This window comes from Archocentrus centrarchus, chromosome 17, assembly GCF_007364275.1.
Source record: "Archocentrus centrarchus isolate MPI-CPG fArcCen1 chromosome 17, fArcCen1, whole genome shotgun sequence".
Lineage (NCBI taxonomy): Eukaryota > Metazoa > Chordata > Actinopteri > Cichliformes > Cichlidae > Archocentrus > Archocentrus centrarchus.
This window is the reverse complement of record NC_044362.1, coordinates 21484171-21504148: the sequence shown is the minus strand read 5'-3', so window position 1 is coordinate 21504148 and position 19978 is coordinate 21484171. Positions and strand designations below refer to the sequence as shown.

General features: G+C 38.4%; 1 long non-coding RNA gene across 1 annotated transcript; it reads right to left on the bottom strand.

Moving 5' to 3' along the window:
• Nucleotides 1-2417: 2417 nt before the first annotated feature.
• Nucleotides 2418-19753, bottom strand: LOC115795209 (uncharacterized). The gene is made up of 3 exons (XR_004021245.1): nt 19669-19753; nt 4742-4877; nt 2418-2876 (listed from the first exon to the last, which is right to left on the bottom strand). It is a non-coding gene; the product is annotated as an uncharacterized LOC115795209 (long non-coding RNA).
• Nucleotides 19754-19978: the final 225 nt, after the last annotated feature.

Genomic DNA, 19978 nt, shown 5'->3' with positions numbered 1-19978 from the left:
AAATAGTGTAAACCAATAAAACTCTGAGAAAGGAGACTAAAAGTAAGATCCTGATCTTAAAATCTAAACTATAATGAGGTGCAGGATTGTCCTTGGATAATAAGGTAGAGCTGAATACATTTATACTTTAAAAAAATAATAAAGCCCTTTTATGCAATAATATTAGTGACACAAAGAAAACTGCAAGAGCATACTGACAATAAATAATAAATAAATAGAAGCATTTCCTATTCTTATGTAAGCCTTGTGTTTATACAGTAAGAATAATTTAAGAGAGGGTCGGAAAACAACGGCGAGCAACAAATCATTAGTTTTAGAAACACTGCTAGTAATCAATACATGAAACATGAGGTCAGACGTTTAGGGAGGCTGAGAGTCTTTATTTGACTATATAATTTTTTAACATTAAAATATTTATGTTGGTTTAATCCCTAATTGCACAGGAAAACAAGCCGAAACTTGAGTGGGCATTATAAGTCAGCATGTACAATACCTAGCTCACCCAAGCTAAGCTTTTCTTTGCCCCTTCTTACTTCATGGTTATTAACACAATAGTTAAATATCACCACTGGGACTAACAACCAAAAACAAGACCCCAAATGTCATAAACCAGAATTTAAAGACTTTAAAGTATCACATATAAGGAGTGCGTGTTTTTCCCCCTTTCTTTGAAATCAAACTCCTCTCAACCCGCAGCTGAAATACAACGTTTAGTTCACCTTTTTGTCTGTGTTGAGTTTCACATCTTGGGTGGATGCAAATCAGATATCCTTCACATCCAAAACTGGCATCCTGTGCTTTTTTAACTTTCTCCTCTACCACCATGTAAGCAACGGCTAGAGGGCAACTTTAGCACATAATTAAGTCAAGACATTTTATAAAGATTTGCATCCAGGTTTCCCTTAACCCTGCGGGTTTAACTCCATTTCTGTTTTCAGACGTATTCATCCATCTGCACTCTCTTGATCCTCAGTCCAAACCACAGTGATGACTCACTGGTAAATGAGCTGAAAGAGGCGGAGCGCGTGAGGCCAGAAGGAGTGCGGCAGAAAACGGACAGATTAAGTCAGAGGGAACGGTTTGTGGCGGGGAATCACAGAGATGGAGTTAGAATGAGACTGCTTGCGAGTCTTGAAGACCTATCAGGCAGTGCAGCTGCCTAGAATAACAGAGTCTGTCAGGATGACAAGCATGGATGGTGGTCCCTGCAGTAAAGCCTTTAATAGTAGAGCCTTTTCCAGAAAACAGGGAGAGGAGATGGATTTCATTTTAATTCTGGAAAGGTTTTGGGAGTTCATCCACTGTACATCCACAGAGGATACTAAAACACTGTCAGATGGATTCTTGTGTAATAGGGAACACTACTTTCATTCACATTTATCAGAAGAACAGTTTGGCTATTTATATTTTTCTCCCCAACACACCCGCACCATTCTCCTTCCATGAATACTCTTAACTGCACAAATATTTATTGTTCTGCAGATAGAAATAGTCTCCAAAATACACACAATTCTTTTTGGCTCTTTTTGTACAGTGTTTATATATTTCAATTTTTGAAGACTTCAATGTTCAGTAAAAACAAGTTTTATTAAAACGGAGTGTAGCTGGGTCAGGGAAATCAGAAAGGTCAAGAGCTTAAATGTTATGTGTCAATTCTTGTGATCTGTTAATTATGGAAGCTCATTTCTGCCACTAAAAATTGCCATATATAGCTCAAAATTTTGAGTTAATAAGTTGAAATTTTGAGTTATTAACTCAAAATGTTGAGAGCTCTGCCAATCAGGAAGCTCTGTGAAGGTTACCCGGATGCAGGAGACTGACGGCATCGGCTGTCCAACAGTTCAACATGAAAACATGGACTCCCTACCATTTATGCAGCTTTTATTTGCTAGAAGGCATTCAAAGGTCAAAAACCTGATGACAATTTATTCACATTTGCTATACAATGCTAGCAAACTGATACTGTTGCCACCCGATTTTGAGTGTGCATGCATTGGCGTCATCTGCTTCAACAAAGAAATTACCTATTTCACGGAGCTTCCTGATTTGCAGAGCTAACTTGAAAATTTTGACTTAATTTCTTGAAATTTTGAGATACCTAACTTGAAATTTCGAGAAAATAACTTGAAATTTTAAGTTAATGAGTCAAAATTTTGAATTATGGATAGCAAAAAATTGTTTGTTTGTTTTTTTCAGTGGCAGAAACAAGCTTCCATAGTTAATAGTAACCACAACTGCAATTCAAGGGATTTGAAGTCAAATACTTTGTGTAAGTGCTGGCTCATGTGCACTGTACTGTGTATTATTTCATGGGATAAAATAGTACCATGGTCAAAGACAAACATTTTAAAAGAGTGAAAAAGGCCTTGAGGGGAAACTCATGGACAGGTAGAAAAGAAGCACTGAAACACTGATAAATACATGACTTATTTGGGTCACCAAAAATACACACCACATGCACCGTTTATTGGGTTGAACATTTATGTTTAAAACAGCACAGGTGAGCATGATGATCAAATAATTCGGCAGCTTAAAACAAAATAAGTTAGTTGTACATGTATCTTGTTTTCAAATGTTTTAAGAGATAAATCAAGTCTCCATTTAACATGACCAACAATAACCCAGTGAAAGATGTGTTACTTTAGGCAAGAAGAAGAAAGCAAGGCTTTTCTTTTTTAAGAAAAAAAAAAAAGCCCCTTTACAAGTATCAAACTAAAATAAGGTGAAGGGTGTAAGAAGAACATGGTAGCTGAGATGTTTTTGACTACCAGTCTTCAAGCATCCCCACATGGTTTCAGTTGAGCACTGGCTGTCTGCCAGTCCACTTCACCAGAGGCACTACCATCCACAGCAGAGCGGCCTCTGCTAGCTTGTGTCTAAATGCAGAAAAAAAATTGTTTCTCAGATAAACATCCTTTGAATAGAAGGGAAAAAGTAACTGCTAGATGAATTCAACCCTGTGGGGTTTAAGTTTGTAGAAAAGAAAAAGTAAGTGCTGTACAAGTAATTAACTGATTTTTCTTTTTTTCACCACAACTTGGGCATTTGCTTCCTGAGCTGATGTCAGCTGACATTATAAATAGTGACTGAAAAGACCTCCCAGAGCTAAGCCATGAAAACTGGACTCTCTTTCTCAGTGTTTGTATGTCGCACGCATGCAGCACATAGAGTGCATTTACACGCAGCATAAAAATAGTGCTGCACTTAAAGACTGGCATTTTAAAGGAATAAAAAGGGTGAAAATCTTAGCATGTGAGCAGAAAAATTATAAATATAATTGATTTATTTAGATCACCAGATTTATAAAACATAAATAAGTGTATGATTTACTGAGATTGAGTAACATTTAATTTTAAAACAGAACAGAAAACCGTAATGACCAAATATAATACAATAAGGTAGTTGTACACACACATACTGTTTGTAAATTTGAAGAAAAAAAAAGTTTATATGTTGAATGCATACAGCATGTGAGACCTGCTACAGAAGAGACTTTTTCTGTGTCTTTCCTGTGATACAAGTAAAAAATAAATCAAGTCATCATCAAGTAATCCTTCTAAACCACAAATCTTTTGGCTTTTTTCTCATTTCTGCCCATGTCTCCTCTTTGAGGTTATGGTTGCTGTCGTAGAACAAACTGCACAGTTCAGCTGGTCAAACACTGCATTGAAAAGGGCCCACCCAAACCCTTCATTAACATGAGTAATGACAGTAAATATGAGGTGATAATAGCAGAGTTTAGGCAAACATGACTCACTGCTTGTAGGGTAACAGATGTCCGCTCAGATTAAAACGTCTGCCTATTGTTTGTTGTGTTTTTGATATCTATCTGTATATTTTTTTTTTTATAAGCAAATGCCTTTAACCCTTCAAAGCCAAAGCCTGAAAACTGGTAAATAAATCCTGACAAACATTCTTATGTTGTTTACATCATATATTGTAGGTCAGCCCTTTAAAACTGAAAAACAAAACTTATATTTTTTTACTACAACTGAAACTGATGTGACACATATCCACTTTGCTCTGCATGCTTTTATTTTAATAGTGTGGCATCCACAGATATGTTATCTATTAATTCACTTCAGTGAATTAGTAAAACTTCAGTTTTTAAAAACTTCAAAAACTTCCGTTTTTAAAAGTTAAAAACTATTAATGTCAAGTTAATCACAAACACCAAAACAAAGGTACAAACACAAAGACAATTCGGATTATAGCACAAACTGAAAGTGCCAATTTACAGATTCACAAAGGGCTTTACATCATGACACCTTTTAACACTTTGCCTCCATGCAAAGCTCTTCAATTGGGGAAAAACAAACAACACCAACAAAAAATGTAACTCTCTCAATGGTCATGAAACAACTTCCATTCTCCAAACATGCTGTTTTGTATTATTATCACAGCCAATAAGAGACACGGTGACTGACTCATGAGCGTATTACCATTGTTTTGATTTGTCTGTAATCTTTAACAGTGTTCTGCAGAAGTAATGCATTTGACTGACCCCGCTTCAGAGGCACAGTTCATATTTTTCCCTCTGAGCTCTTGCCTTTGAAATAAAAGCAGCATGTAGCGGGGTCGACTAAGGTAGCTACGAGTCCTTCGTTTTTTAGAGGAGGATGTACTACTCACGCATCTGTGTGTGTGTTTGTGTGTGTGTGTGTGTGTGTGTGTGTGTGTGTGTGTGTGTGTGTGTGTGTGTGTGAGAGAGAGAGAGAGAGAGCGAGAGGGAGAGCCTCACCATCTGGCCTCCATCCACAGTCGGAGCCGAGGTCCTGCTGACAGTCATGACCAGCTGGCTGACTGGACAACTGTGCATTTGTACCAGAAAAGACCAGAAGCAGAAGGAGGCGGGTTACTGCTACGTCTGCCCCGCACTGTGGAAAAAAACAGACTTTATTTAGGCTTTTATTAGATTTATTCAACTTTAGTCATACAATATGTTCATCTATAAAAAGCAAAAGCAATATGTTTACTATTATTCACTACATGACTGTCTTTCTTTCATGTTAGAATCACAAAATATTCCTTTATTATTCTTTAATATTGCATTCATGCCCCTAATGTATTCATGTATGTTGATGAGGATGATCAGGAGGATGATAAGAGGAATGTGATGTTACTGGAACTTGAATGTACTTTACTATGAAATGTTATTATCAATAATTTTACCCAGGTGTTATGGGAGGTACTTTTAAACCTCTTCCGTTAAGTCTGTGGTGCAAGGCATACAATATATTTCAGAAAGTTAAAATTACTTTAAAAATAAATGAAATTTGGTAGCCTGAACATATTTTGCCATGTGGGCATAATTAGGCATAAGTAATTCATCTGTATTATTGTAACTTTACCTGGTAAAACCTCTATACTTGTGTTGTGCTATCCTTTAAATACTTCACAACTTCCTGTCTCTTATTTTGTCTGTGGCACATTGCACATTAATTTGTACTGGAAACACACATCTTTCAAAAATGGTGCAGTTTCATTCAGGTTGTGTGATCCTTGTGTGTCTTCTAATATTTTCCAGCACTGCAAGTCTATGGTCCAAAGTACTGAGCTATACTGGGCTTCAGCTGCACAGCTGTATTAATTTAAAGGATCAATTCTGGATGCTTCTGCTCACATTGAGGGACTTGCTGAAAATTTGGTGGGAAAAAAAATAAAAATAGCATTTTGTTCTTTTTACTGTGTCATCTATGTAAAAGATTAATTTCTGGCAGTTTTTCAGACAGACAGGCCGACAGACAAGAGCACATGGAGCAGCCGTCAGGTCGGGAAATAGAGGTCTGCTACATTTCCTCCATATCAAGCCCTGGATGAGATAAGAGCAGAGGGCAAACGAGACACACAGCAGTAAAATGTAGAGGACTGTGATATCCTGTATGCCTGCCAGCGCCTGAGCCTCTCCGTGATATCTTCTGTGCAGCTGGCACAGTGCCTTAGTCTGATTGTTGTATAATCTACCACTGCGTTTCAAGTATTGTGACGCAGATTTAAATACACTATGGAAATTGCCAAGAAGTCTGTGCAACTGGTGAGTCAGTGCATCATTGTTATGGCCCACCTTCCTCAAAATGTCCCCTAAGGGCCAAAGTGGACCAGAACATAGCAGATAGAGAACAAAGCATGGCCTCTGGCCCTCGGTGTTGTTCCCACACTTCCACCACTAGTGACAGACTCCAAAACACTTGGCAGAATGGGCTTACTGCAGATGAATCAAAACAAGAATAAGTGCAAAGAGAGAAATTATTCATAATTCTAAACATAAAAATAGCATGCTGCTAGCGTATCAGATGTCTTCCTTGAAGTTCTCTCATCTGTTTGTCCTCTTTAAAATTAGGTTTAAGTTGTGTAGTTTGTGACATGTCTTTTATTTTTGTTTTATTTAAGTGCATGTGTGTTCATTTTCCTGAGCACATGTGCACCAACATCTTGTGCAATAAGAGCGCATCCCATGAAATAAAAAACAGTATGCTGCACCAATCTTGACAGAAGAATAAAGCCATCAGTGAATGTGTCTCTTTTAAACATTCAGCAAAGTTGAAAGATATAAGAAGTAAAGCTCTTGCTGATATATTTAATGTGGTTAACTGTTGTCTGGCATGGATAAGCATGTTCTCTGTGGTGTAAAAAGATTCATTTTTAAAGGTTGTGTCTGACTCATTTACTGTATTTCTGCAAAATGGTTGTGACATTTCCAGCGATCCTGTATTGTCTCTTTAGAGGCGAGCCTGGATGTCCCAGAGGTCTGAGGCCTGTGACTCATGCTAAAAGCTTTTGGATCTGTGACACAGAGAAAGGAAATAAGAGCCAGATGCCAACAGATATCTACAAGCACATGGCTCACGCGACCAACCCTGCTCTGTGTGTGTGTGTGTGTGTGTGTGTTTATTCTCAGCAGTAATACAAAGGACTCAGGTGTGGCTCAAGTGATTTTCCAGTGGCTGCAAAATTCTCAGAAAGTCACCTTAAAAAAAGTTGACAGAAACACACATTCAAAGCACAAACTTTACACAGAAAGCGGTAACATGTGTTGTGTTTACTTTTGAGCCTAAAATTTTATCCTGGTTTTTAAGATGTTTTTTTTCTCCACAATTTTGGCAGAAGTGAAAACATTTCAGCTAAAGCAGATTTTAACAACCATGTTTTGGATTAGCAAAATTTTATAACTGGCACAGACATTACTTTCCAGCAGGAATTGGAATATATTGAGATGCTTTGCCAGTAAATCATCTAAAATTCAAGATGCACCAAACTTTGGAAGTTTAACCATCTGCTCTTAAAGCCTATTCAAAGAACTCCACTTTTTGGAGTTCAGCCTTCCCAAGAGTTTACAAAGCTTTTTCCATTTTTAAATTAACTTGAGCAGTTGTTTCTTTTCTGTCATTTATTCTTTCTCAGCTCATTACGAGGCTTAAAACAATTGTTTGCTTGGTATTTGGCCAGAAAATAAATGTCAGAGTTTGTGGAGGGTAGCAGTTAGGACCCAAATACAGGATGCAGACTTACTAAAGGAAACCAAGTCAGTTTATTGAGGCTGATGCAGGAGTTAGGAGGTTAAAAAAATCCAAGAAGCAAACACAAAAAATAACTGGTAGGAATAGGATGCTTGGTACTCACGTTTCAACTTTGTGTCAAGCTTATGAAGTGCAGATGTTTCGAAACAGAGTGTGGTTCAAAACAACCTCATCACGTGACCATGGCTAAGTTAGGTTCTCATGCGTTTCACCCCCGTTTCTACTGTGGCTTACCTGATGGGGTGTAGAACATCACCACAAACTCGGAGAAAAAATTATCATCATTGACAGCAGGAGTGGCAGCAGCAACTACAGTACAGGACTCAGTTTGTAGTAACTTTTGACAGCCAGGTGAGTGTAACCTATTGGACCCACAGTGCAACTGCTGATATCACTGCAGAGGTCAAAAGAAACCTCACTTATGCATTTGTTCCGAGTGCACATGAGCCACTAGTTTATTGGCAGGAAACTTGGCAAAAAAGAATACCTATGTATATCTACAGCAAGTGTGAACAGGTTTTTCCAGTGTGGGGTTGGTATTTAGCAAAAAAAGAAAGAAACCAACTCAGCCCCAAAACAGCTGAAAAATTAATATTTTTGAAATGCGGACATTGCCACTTGATTTTCTCTAATTCACCTTTTTCCATAAGCCTAATTAGCTACATTCATTCGATGTTCCTTCCACTGTAGACTAAACATCTTCCAAAAAGATCACTGTGACTTACATTTAGCTTACCTACAAAGTAGGCGACAAATTTACAAAACTGACGTGGTTATTGCAATAAACATAGCAGCCTTTTCTTACTGTATCTGATTTTATAGGTTTGTTGTGCACTACACTGAATGACTAAGCACTGAAACCAGCTCACGTATGTTAACAAAAGGGTGAAAATAGTATTTGCTAAAACATACTCCATTACAGTCACAGCCTGCTGTCTTTAATAATCAGAGTTTTTCTTCCTTTGTTGTGTGGGGATTTATTCAAAACATGTTGTTCATAATTATTGATAATCTGGTATAATATTAGCCTTGTTTCCAATTGCGCAACAATAACAGAATAGCATTACCAAGATGTGATGATAAACATTTAACATCACTGTGGGTGTCAGTTTCGAAACCTCAGTACAGTTCTGACACTACTGCGTTGAGTGTTTCAGTGTTTCACAAAGCCTCTTTGCCCATCACTAATGACCAGAGTCCAACAGCCACGAGGCACACAGAAAACAGACAAGGTAGGGTAGAGCGTAATTATGGTCCTACAAATGTGTCTGTCTGCATACACATTTCCGTTCAGACAGCAAGCCAAGAGGGGTTTTCACACACTGCAGACATGCTCTCATGCAGTCCTCCAAAATCCCAACTGTGTGTCTCTGGAAGAGATTCTGTTGAATCCCAGTTGGTTGAAAAGTGGGCCATAATGGGAAAGGGAGAGACAGCAAAGCTCACCGGAAGTGGGAGAACTGCAAAAAAAAACAAAAAAAACTTGAAAAACACAGATTGTCGGTGCAGTGGACATTTTCCATGGTTTAGCACTGGGTTTCACTTCAGCTCTTTTTAAGTTATAACTCTTTTCTCCGCGGCTGGCTGATGAACCAACAACAGCACAAGCAAGACTGACCCACAGACCGGTTGTACCTCATACTTTGTACACTGCCTCCAACTGTCAACAGAGCTCTCTACGGGTAGCCGGGCCGTCCCTGGACTGCCAGCAGGCTGCTGCCCGGTCGCAGCCTGCTGGCAGTCCAGGCTGCCAGCAGGCTGCGACCGGGCAACCACACTAAACCATAAATTCCACTTAAACATCTTGACAAAAGACACAGGGAACACTGGGCTATTTGCACATGCAGAAGGCTGATTAGGGATAAGGCACAGCTATGGGAACAAGACACAGGTGCAAAAAATCGGGACAATCTGACAGGAAGTAAAACACAGATCGAGACATGAGGAAACTAACAGTCAGAATAAAAACAGGAAATGAGTTATGACCCTAGCTCTAAGACCAAGAATAAACAACTACTAGAACAGTAAATCATATAAACAAGCATACACACCTTCACGAAAACTAGACATTAACCAGAACCTCAAATCCAATGAGACTAGAACTAGAACACAGTGAAACAACAATTAAATCATGGACCAAAACACAGGACTGCAAAACAGAAACAGAAAATATGAAGTTAATGAGTTAAAGACTCAAAAATACTACAAGAACTCAAAACCACTTTTAGAGTAATAATAATAAAAATCTGAACAGGAATCCAAAACTTCATAAATAGAACTTAAATACAACAAGAACTAATACTAATAAGATTACTGGGATGATGATGATGATGATGATGATGATGATGATGATGATGATGATGATGAATGAAAAATTGGATCAAAGCTTCAGCATAACAGTAATTAAAACCCTCAGGAACTACAACAACAGAAAACTCCTAAGAACCAAAACAAAAAAACAACAAAAAAACAAAAAACTCTAAACCAGAGACCATGACAGAGGAAAATGCCCTAACCAGCACATCAGTGTCTGTTTCTACCCACTTTCATGGCTGCCCATCAAGTACTTGTTGAGATATTTAATTATTTTTTAGCAGTGCAAGAAGTAAGTCAGGATGACCTCAAAGTAAAACAGCACTAAATAATACTGCACAAAGCTATGTACTTGCACTCAAAGGGGGCAGCACCAAGACATTTGAAACAGGACAGAGCAGGCATAAACTACAAAAGACAGCAAGAAAAGAAGGAGGTAAGTTGGTGGTGGGTTGTAAAGCAGTTTGCAGCTGGATGGCAATTGTAGGAAGGCAGACGCAGCTTGAAAAGCATGCTCTACATGAAATTTGCCATCCGGCTGCAAAGTGTGATGACTTTGATATCAGCTGACACTGCCTGAACTAACATTGGGCTCAATGTTTTGCAGTTAAAAAACCTGATGACATTGTGCAGTGCTTCAGGAAAAGTTAGGGAACACTCGAGTTAGCAGAATGTATCCTCTAAGGACATTCAAACTAATTTCACTTGCATCAACATCACAGTAGTTATAAATTGCCTTCTGTGGACCATCAAGCCTACACTCCATCAACAGGCCAACACTTCCTTATGGCTGCAGCAATCTAAGAGGCAAAGCCATCCAGTTATATGAAAGTTGCTCGCTGAGCCCAAGGAACATTCACACAATTTTATTGTGTAATTTTTCTGTTCACCCAACTTTAGAGAATCTGTCTTCATCGCTACTCCCCTGTGGGTGACAAGTGGTTTTATTCATAGAGAGATTTTGCTTTATTATTTGTTCCTGTCAGAGTAAGCAATAACTCAACCCCAAAGACATTTGGCTCTCCCATCATAACCAACAAAGAAGAAACTGATACAAATCTGTCATCCTACATGTCTGAGCTACACAAAGTGGTTGATCCTGCAAAAGAAAGATTACACTTACACTTTTAAAATATTAAAACAATCTAAAAAAAAACCTCTCTCTTTTTTGAGCAGGATGAATCATATAGAAAAAAAGAAAGGGGAAGTGGTTGCTCTAAGCAACAATTATGGAGTTCCACAGGTTCTGTGCTAGGACCAATTCTATTTACATTATACACGCTTCCCTTAGGCAGTATTATTAGAAAGCACTGCATCAATTTTCATTGTTATGCAGATTATACTCAGCTTTACCTATCAATGAAGCCAGATGACACACATCAATTAGTTAAACTGCAGGAATGTCTTAAAGATATTAAGGCCTGGATGACCTCTAATTTCCTGCATCTAAATTCAGATAAAACTGAAATTCTTGTACTCGGCCCCACAAATCTTAGAAACATGGTGTCAAAGCAGATACTTACTCTGGATGGCATTACTTTGGCCTCCAGTAACACTGTGAGAAATCTTGTGACCAGGATATGTCCTTCAATGCAACGCTTTTTTGCATTTGCGCAATATTTCTAAAATTAGAAACATCCTTTCTCAGAGTGATGCTGAAAAGCTCATTCATGCATTTATTACTTCTAGGGTGAACTATTGTAATTCATTATTATCAGGCTGTCCTAAAAGCTCCCTGAAAAGCCTTCAGCTGATCCAAAATGCTGCAGCTAGAGTACTGACAGGGACTAGAAAGAGAGAGCAGATTTCTCCCATATTGGCTTCTCTTCATTGGCTCCCTGTTAAATCTAGAATAGAATTTAAAATTCTTCTCCTTACATACAAGGTCTTGAATAATCAGGCACCATCTTATCTCAAAGACCTCATAGTACCATATCACCCCAACAGAGCACTTCGCTCTCAGACTGCTGGCTTACTTGTGGTTCCTAGGATACTTAAGAGTAGAATGGGAGGCAGAGCCTTCAGCTTTCAGGCGCCTCTTCTGTGGAACCAGCTTCCAGCTTGGATTCGGGAGACAGACACCCTCTCTATTTTTAAGATTAGGCTTAAAACTTTCCTTTATGATAAAGCTTATAGTTAGGGCTGGATCAGGTGACCCTGAACCATCCCTTAGTTATGCTGCTATAGGCCTAGTCTGCTGGGGGGTTCACATAATGCACTGTTTCTCATTCACCTTATTTACTTTGTTTATACTCCACTCTGCATTTAATCATTAATTGATATTAATCTCTGGCTCTCTTCCACAGCATGTCTTTCTCTCCCCTCAGCCCAACCGGTCGCGGCAGATGACTGCCCCTCCCTGAGCCTGGTTCTGCTGGAGGTTTCTTCCTGTTAAAAGGGAGTTTTTCCTTTCCACTGTTACCAAGTGCTTGCTCATAGGGGGTCGTTTTGACTGTTGGGTTTTCTCTGTATTATTGTAGGGTCTTTACCCATAATACAAAGCACCTTGAGGCGACAGTTTGTTGTGATTTGGCGCTATATAAATAAAATTGAATTGAACTGAAATAAGCAAGAACTTTCCAGTGAGTAATACACAATACTAAAAAGATATATCTCTCAAATCCTAAACGGCTCAGTCATGGATATTTCTGTATTAAAATCAAAGACTGTACATCTGAAGAACACGGACAATGGAGGAAGATTATTAAACATATGATCGTGCCTTTAGAGTAATCTATCATTTGTTATTAGTCAAAACAGGAAAGTAATGCATCACATTATAGTTGAAAAGACAATTACATATCCATCTTTCCATGGCTGACACACAGTCACACATTACCATGCATAGAAGAAGCAATTAGAATATGAATCTTTAAGATGCGCTGTATGAAAGGCTGCAGAGTGGTTTATTTTAATCATTAAGGTGCATGTTTTGAGGACTACAGAAACAATGTCTTCATAAAGCAGCCGTACCATTTTAGTGGTATACCGACCACACTGTTAGAAGCTGATTCTCAAATATACAATTACAAGTGACACAGACAGTAAAAGTGCCATATTTCAGACCTTATTTGCCCTATTTAATGTTTAGTGTTACATTTAACGCCTCATATTTTTAGAGAATTAGTCACCTTTGCATCTGTAACCTGATACTCGTCTATCAGAGAGTAACAAGACTCAAAATGAGGGTATCATAAATAAAGGTAGATGGTCCCAATTTGTGAGCCTGTGGCCCATTATGCCACTGCTTGTACATGTAAATCTTTACAGCTAGACGTGAACCCTGATGTGACTCATAATGTTTACATTTTCCACCACATTCTCCTCTGTATTGGAGGACATGGTGAAAGAGACTGGCCTCAGTAGGTGTGGGGTGTGGTTGAGGTCACTTAGAGCAAATTCACTGCAGAGAATCTTCAGCATATTGTTTAAACTTGTCTGACTGAGTCACTTGGCTTTGTTTTAAATTCCTTTCTCCATTTTAAAAAGGTCTATTTACTGTAGCGCGACAGGGGCTTGTATCATACATTTCATATATACACAAAATGCACATGCACTGCAATGCACATAGCTAAATCAGAACAGCTTTCTCCTCTTGTTTCTATTTATTAAGACCACACACAATAAGCATATCCAATTGCTTGAGTTAAACAGCCCAAAGGAGCAGCACAGAATGAGCACTGAATGTTCTTTCTTATAAATTAGATGTGACAAGCATTGTGCATGTAAGAGGCGGACAAGCTGTCCCTCACTATAAAGCACTGTGTCCAAAATGACTCCATATGAGTATATATGGTCTTCTGATGGCTTCTGACCATCTTCTGATGGTCATCCCTTTATGGATGAACATGGTCAGCAGCAACACTCAGGAGGGCTGTGGTGGTTAACTAATGCTCAACTGGAACTAAGAGGCCCAAAGTGTGGAAGAAAATAACCCCCAAACTATTACACCATCAGCCTGAACCATTGATACAAGGTAAAATGTTTTCATATTGTTTATGCCAAATTCTGACCCTGTCACCTAACTATTCCAGCAGAAATCAAGACTCATCAACCAGGCAATGTTTTTCCATTCTTCCATTGTTCAATTTTGGTAAGCCAATGCAAACTGTACCTTCAGTTTTCTGTTCTTAGTGCCAAGAGTGGCACCCGGTGTGGTCTTCTGCTTCAAGGTTTGAGGTGTTGTACAATAAGTGATGGTTTTCTCATAAAAATAGATCAGCAGTTTCTAAAATACTCAGGCTAGTCTGTATAGCACCAACCATGTCATGTTCAAAGGCACTTAAATAACCTCTTTGCCATTCTGATTCTTGGTTTTTATTTCAGCAAGTAGTTATGCAGTAGAACAGGTGTACCTAATGAAGTGGCTAGTGGGTGTAATTACTGTGCATATTTATTTTGCATCTCTGTAAACCAAAAAGAAAAAAATTTGAAAATCCCAAAGAAGGAAAAAGTAGCATCCTCAGTACGTACACATCTCTCTGCTAAGAATCTCACAATACAATCCAGCCAGTCTCATTTGATACGTGTGAAAATTATAGTTATGCAGTATTTCATCTGTTATTCACCCAGTGATCAGTAATAATGATGGGTCCAAAATGTCAACATCATTCCAGTTCCTTGCTCCTGTTCAAGCAGCTTATTAGTATAAATAAACAACGTGTGTGTGCAACATGTGGGTTTACCGATCACAGTTACCTCTTTTTAAGTCTGCAGCCATACAACTGCTGCCACATTTTCCCAATAAATTACTTTTATCATTATTTATTTTTGAATTCTGGAAATGTTTTTTCTCAAATATCAGAAGACACCAGGTCTTCCAGCTACTGGCTGTCCAGACAGTTACACACTGGGAAACTAAAGGAAACTTGAGCCTTCTTGTTTTCTGGTCTGCTGGTTAATATGAATGATTTTCTCTAGACTGTTTACATGCATACGCTCAACTGCTGGGATGTTGAGTGTTTCTTTTTTGTTTTCAGCCATAATCTGATTAAGGTGATAAAGATTATTTCTCTGCCTAAATTCTGATTTGCACGTTGTTTCCATTTTGCCACGTTGCCTTTAAGTTGTACCTTTTTTGTTTGACCTTTCTGCTTTTTCAGTTCACAAACTTCAAAAGCTTAGTGTTTCCTGGCACTAGAACACAGATAAAATAAAATTCTGCCGTTTTTTTTTTTTTTTGCGAGCATGCTTCCAGAATTTTAACATGCTGTGCAGGCCAGATAGGGATGATTTATTGACTTTTCAATATATCCTGCCATGTTGTTCATGGACTCCTTTGAGGATTTTCACATACATATTGTTTCAGTGTCTATAATGTACCCTGTAGGGTCATAAAACAAAGCAGAAAGTAAATTTGCCAAATAACCTTGCAGATGCACAACGGCTGACAATTGGAAGAAAACAGCAAACATATTTTAAAAAGGTGCTCCTGTGGCAACATGTTCTTAAAATGATGTTTGCTGTAGAATAGATATTAGATAGTAGAATAGGCCCACATTGCTACAGGCATCATCTCCTTGCAAGCCACCAACTCTTTACCCTCAGTGCTCAGATGAAACTTCAAAAAGGAGGATGGCAGACAGCGAGCAGCACGGATTCATAACCAGGAACAGAGTGAACTGGAGTCACACCAGTTCCACCAGTTTTTATTCATCTGAGAATGTTTCTGTCTCTTACTGTGTAAGAGTTTATTTGACTAATCAACACACTGAAAATTGTTTCTTTCCACGAACCAATCGGTGCTGAAGTGAAACAGTTCTGTGTAGTATAACTTGCAGTAGCAAACTATACAATTACACTTACACAGCAGTACATGTACTGGGTGGCTGAGCGGGTTGGCTTGGCTTTTAGAGTGTATTTTAGAGTTATGTAAAATAATAATGGCATGTGTAATACTTTTGGGGAATTACCAGTAACCAGTGGTTTTTCTCCTTTGATCTGTTACCACCTCCTTCACCAAACATTGGGAGGAAAAAAGAGGGAAAATAACTTTCCCTTCCTATTAGTCACCCTTTCCCGGGAAGGTTTACTACTATAAGCCTGGATATAGTAAAAACAGAAAAACAGAAAAACATTTACAATTCCAGTGCAAGTACCATGCTATTGACAGTAATTTACTATATGCACAATTTACAATATTTTACTGTACATATAACAAAAATCAGTTACATTGTGACAGAAAATGAAAACACAAGTTAACTGACTGACAACTAATTAATTATTCTGCTGTTTACTGTCGCACAATCAGGTGTGATAACAAGATTTTCAAACAATCAAGACTTGCTTCGTTAACAAGTCAGTGTGACAGAACGCTGCCCTAGCCTGATACTGACCTGCATTGTTGTATTCATTGTTCAGTTTTAATTTAAAGGCATGATATGGCATGAATGCAGCTACAATCAGGGTGGTGCTTGGCAGTCACCATGTAAGTCAAGCCCTAAAAAAACAAGTCCGGCCTAAACAATAGCTTTCTGTAATGTTTAGTATGCTTACTGTATTACTGTATAATAAATCATTACTTAAGCCTTTAGACAAGCTATTTTTTTCTTGGGCCTTCATTGTTGAGGATAATATGGTCAGTGAGATCAGTATAAATGCAGGGATTAAAAACTTGGCATCTACTTTGTAAGCAAGCTTCAGATGATTCAGTCATATTTTCTACAACATAAAAGATTATTAATACACCTGAGCGTGATTTCATGCAACAGTCATTGTTGCATCCTTCTCGTGTGCAACATAATGTCATTGCTTTAGACTATTTCAGTTTTGAAACACTGTGAACTACCTGTGCTTTCTCAGATAAACATTGGCATTAAATCATTAAGCGTGTTCTGCTGTGTTTGTGCTCAGTGACTGCATCGTTGACAAATATGGACTCTAAAAGCTCAATCTGCCTCACCTTAATATACAAGAATTGCCACTGCAAAGGTGTGCATAGGTCTCAGTCTGTGGGGTTTTATGTTCTTGATAAAGGTACCCATCCTATCATTTATTATGACTACCCAATATTTTTTAACTGGAGATTTTTTACGTTATTATAACATTTATATGTTATTACAACATTTTCAAGCTATGACATGTAACCATTTTATTATACTCAAACAATGACAACAGCTGAGGGAACCAAGATGGTGGCTGCTTTGCAGTGTTAGCCTACTGTATATGTTGTTGTTCTTCTAGCTTCTTCTTGATTGTTTAGCATTGAGCTTTTAGGATCCTACAGGAGTACTTTCCTCCCCCCCAAAATGAGCCTGAAAGAGCTCGTACAGGGGTCATTTCTTAGTTTGGGAAACACAGAAAGCAGGGAGCACCCTAAAATGCCCCTTGAATTTCTGCAATGAACAGCATCCTATTGTGTGTGTGTGTGTGTGTGTGTGTGTGTGCGTGCGTGCGTGTGTGTGTATGCATGTATGTGTGTGATAGCTCAAAGCTACTGTAACCTTTGAATTCAATTATGAGCTTTTTCATATTTCAAAACCATATGTAAATATCTTGCTGTAATACCAGATTAGCACTTTAAAACTAGAAAAGTTAGTTGAAACAAAAAGAGAAATTCTCATAACTTCTGATAAAAACAATAAGTTAATGTAATTTTATAGCAATAAAATGTGTCACAATATTGTGGAACTTTGTCTTGATAGTCAGGAAGAGTTTTAGTTTTTTTTTTTCATGGTGGCAGTAATAAGTTGTAGAGATGAAAAATATGAAAGGATGACCTGGAAGTTTAATTGCATATTTAATCGCCGTAATTCTCACAAGTCAAGCTTTAAGAAGTGTTACTGTCATTGTAAGACTGAGTGTGAATAGGCAGCAGCTTGATATTGCTAAATGTCATCATCTTGACTGAAAGCCTTCAAAGTGAGTGAAGTCTTTTTGCTAAAAAGGCGGGTCCATGACAGGATGGCTGCAACATCATTTAGGTTTGATGAGTGATTTGCAGGACTGAAAATGACTCACTACTCTAAATGACACACAAGCAAGTTTTGCAGTTCCTCTAATATAATGCAGTGAATTTGTTTGTCATTTGTTTTTGGCTGAAATAAATCTCACGTTTTACCTGTGATGTGAAAACAAAGAAAGAGCACCTCTTGGTCAGCTTTGAACCCCTGACACACTGTTTGGCTCCTGGCTGCACTGTCAATCATACCAGATGGCAGCAGTCTTTTTTGTTTTTTTTTTAACCTCGCTAACATTCAGCACCAGACAAACTGTCCTACCTGTCAGCTTTTCTTCCAACTTACTTTTGAGAAAAGATTCATTTTATGAAGCCTTCCATACTTTTATTCTTCAGTGCTTTTTGTGAGGCAGCCTCCTTTTCCTCCTCCACCTCCTCAAAAAAAAAAAAAAAAAAGAGCCACTGATGTGACCAAAACATATGAAGTGATAAATGTTCAGCCGTTTCAACCCTGTTGACCTTTAATGGAGCCACTCATATCCTCTAAATCTGTGGTTTTCTGCTGGCTTGGACTGGAACCAAAACTAAGAGCTACCAGGGCAGGAAGAAATAATGATTCACCAAAAAAGAGAAAAAAAAGAAAAAGAAAAAAGATGAATGCTGCTTACACGACTTCTCTGTGTGCGGTCACCGCCTGCAAGACATACATGATTTACTCCGATCATTTAATTTTTCATCTTTCGTGCACCTTATAAAATGCAGCTTTTATGATCACATCATAAAGAAGGATATTGATTTTTAAAGGGGGGAAAATTTTTCTCTGTCTCTTTGATCTAAAGATGCTGTATTTCCCTCTGCAGCCAGCTACCTGCACAAAAAAACCTGAAACAATGGTTGCCTGAGAGTTTGTCAGAGGAGGTCTGCGTAAAAAACACTCAAATGTGTTAACGCTTAACCTTAATTTAGGTAGTGAAAACCTAGTCCCTCTCCTCCAGGCAGTTTGCAAGAACACGGCCAATATAATGTAAAACTGTTGACAGTCATAATAGAAGACTTTGCGAATTTGTGAAACCATGAATACTGGATAAGGTTATGCAATAACTTCTAATCTACTGTGAAATGACATTAAGGTGTTTGCCCCTTTGGCAGGTTTGGAGTAAAAAAAGAAGAAAGTGGATTCTCCTCAACTTGTGTTTAGCTTTGGCATTAATTAAGGTTAGCTAAAATTATTTTTAAATGCTGCCACAAAAGCTCAATTTTGTGTGCCCAGGAAATAATGCAGAAAAGGATACTCTTATAAACACAGAGATAAAAAGACAGAGACGGCCTCCAATCCTTTCGCTCCTCGCTCTGCACTTCACAGTCATGAGTCAATCTTTTATTTTCCTCAAGGAACACACAGATGATGCCAAAATGAGAACTCTTTGAAGACAAGTTCAGAGTATACTTTGTTTAAAACAAAGCTGAAAAAATAAATGAACTACTGGTTCAATTTTTACGACTTTACCAGACAATTCCAGGCAGTCATATTATGTGGGCCAGGCAGCACAAAACAAAAAAAAAAAGAAAAAAGAGCGCGAGTGGATGCCTTTCCTTTCCTTTGAGAGGAGTGACATTTGAAACAAAGAGCCCAGTTATGAGCAGTTCTGGGACAAGCAGTCTGACGGAGGCCAAATACTCCCAGCCCGCCAAATCAACCGCCCACGTAGGGTGGGGTCACCCTGGGATGACTCATTCATACATGCAGAGGGAAACATGAGCACACACACACACACACACGCACACACACACACACACAGAGGGGGGAAAAAAAGGTATACAGTGTTTGCAAGTTTCTCAAAACACTAGATTTGCAAGGCAAAGCTGTAGAGAAAGATGCAACACTGTGAGTACATGCTAAATGAAAACAAAAGAAGAAATAAATCTCTCTCCTACACTCACATTTCTCCCAGCAGCTGCTTTTGTCTGCGGCTCAGGTGAAAGTATTCCTGGTGGAATTGCCTGTCTGGCTGTCTTTCTCTTGTCACTGATAGTCTGTGCGTAGGCGGCCTTTGTTTTCACTTGCCATTTGGGCAACCTGCCAGACCAAATAGGACTTTTTTATAGTTTGTGTCTAGAGCACTCCTTTGTGAGATAGCTCATTTTATGGATCCCTGGAAAGGATTTGTCAATATTTCAGCATCCATTTAGTCACAGTAAATTACAATGGCCAGACAAATAAACACAATTTACTGGAGTTTGTGGGGTTTTT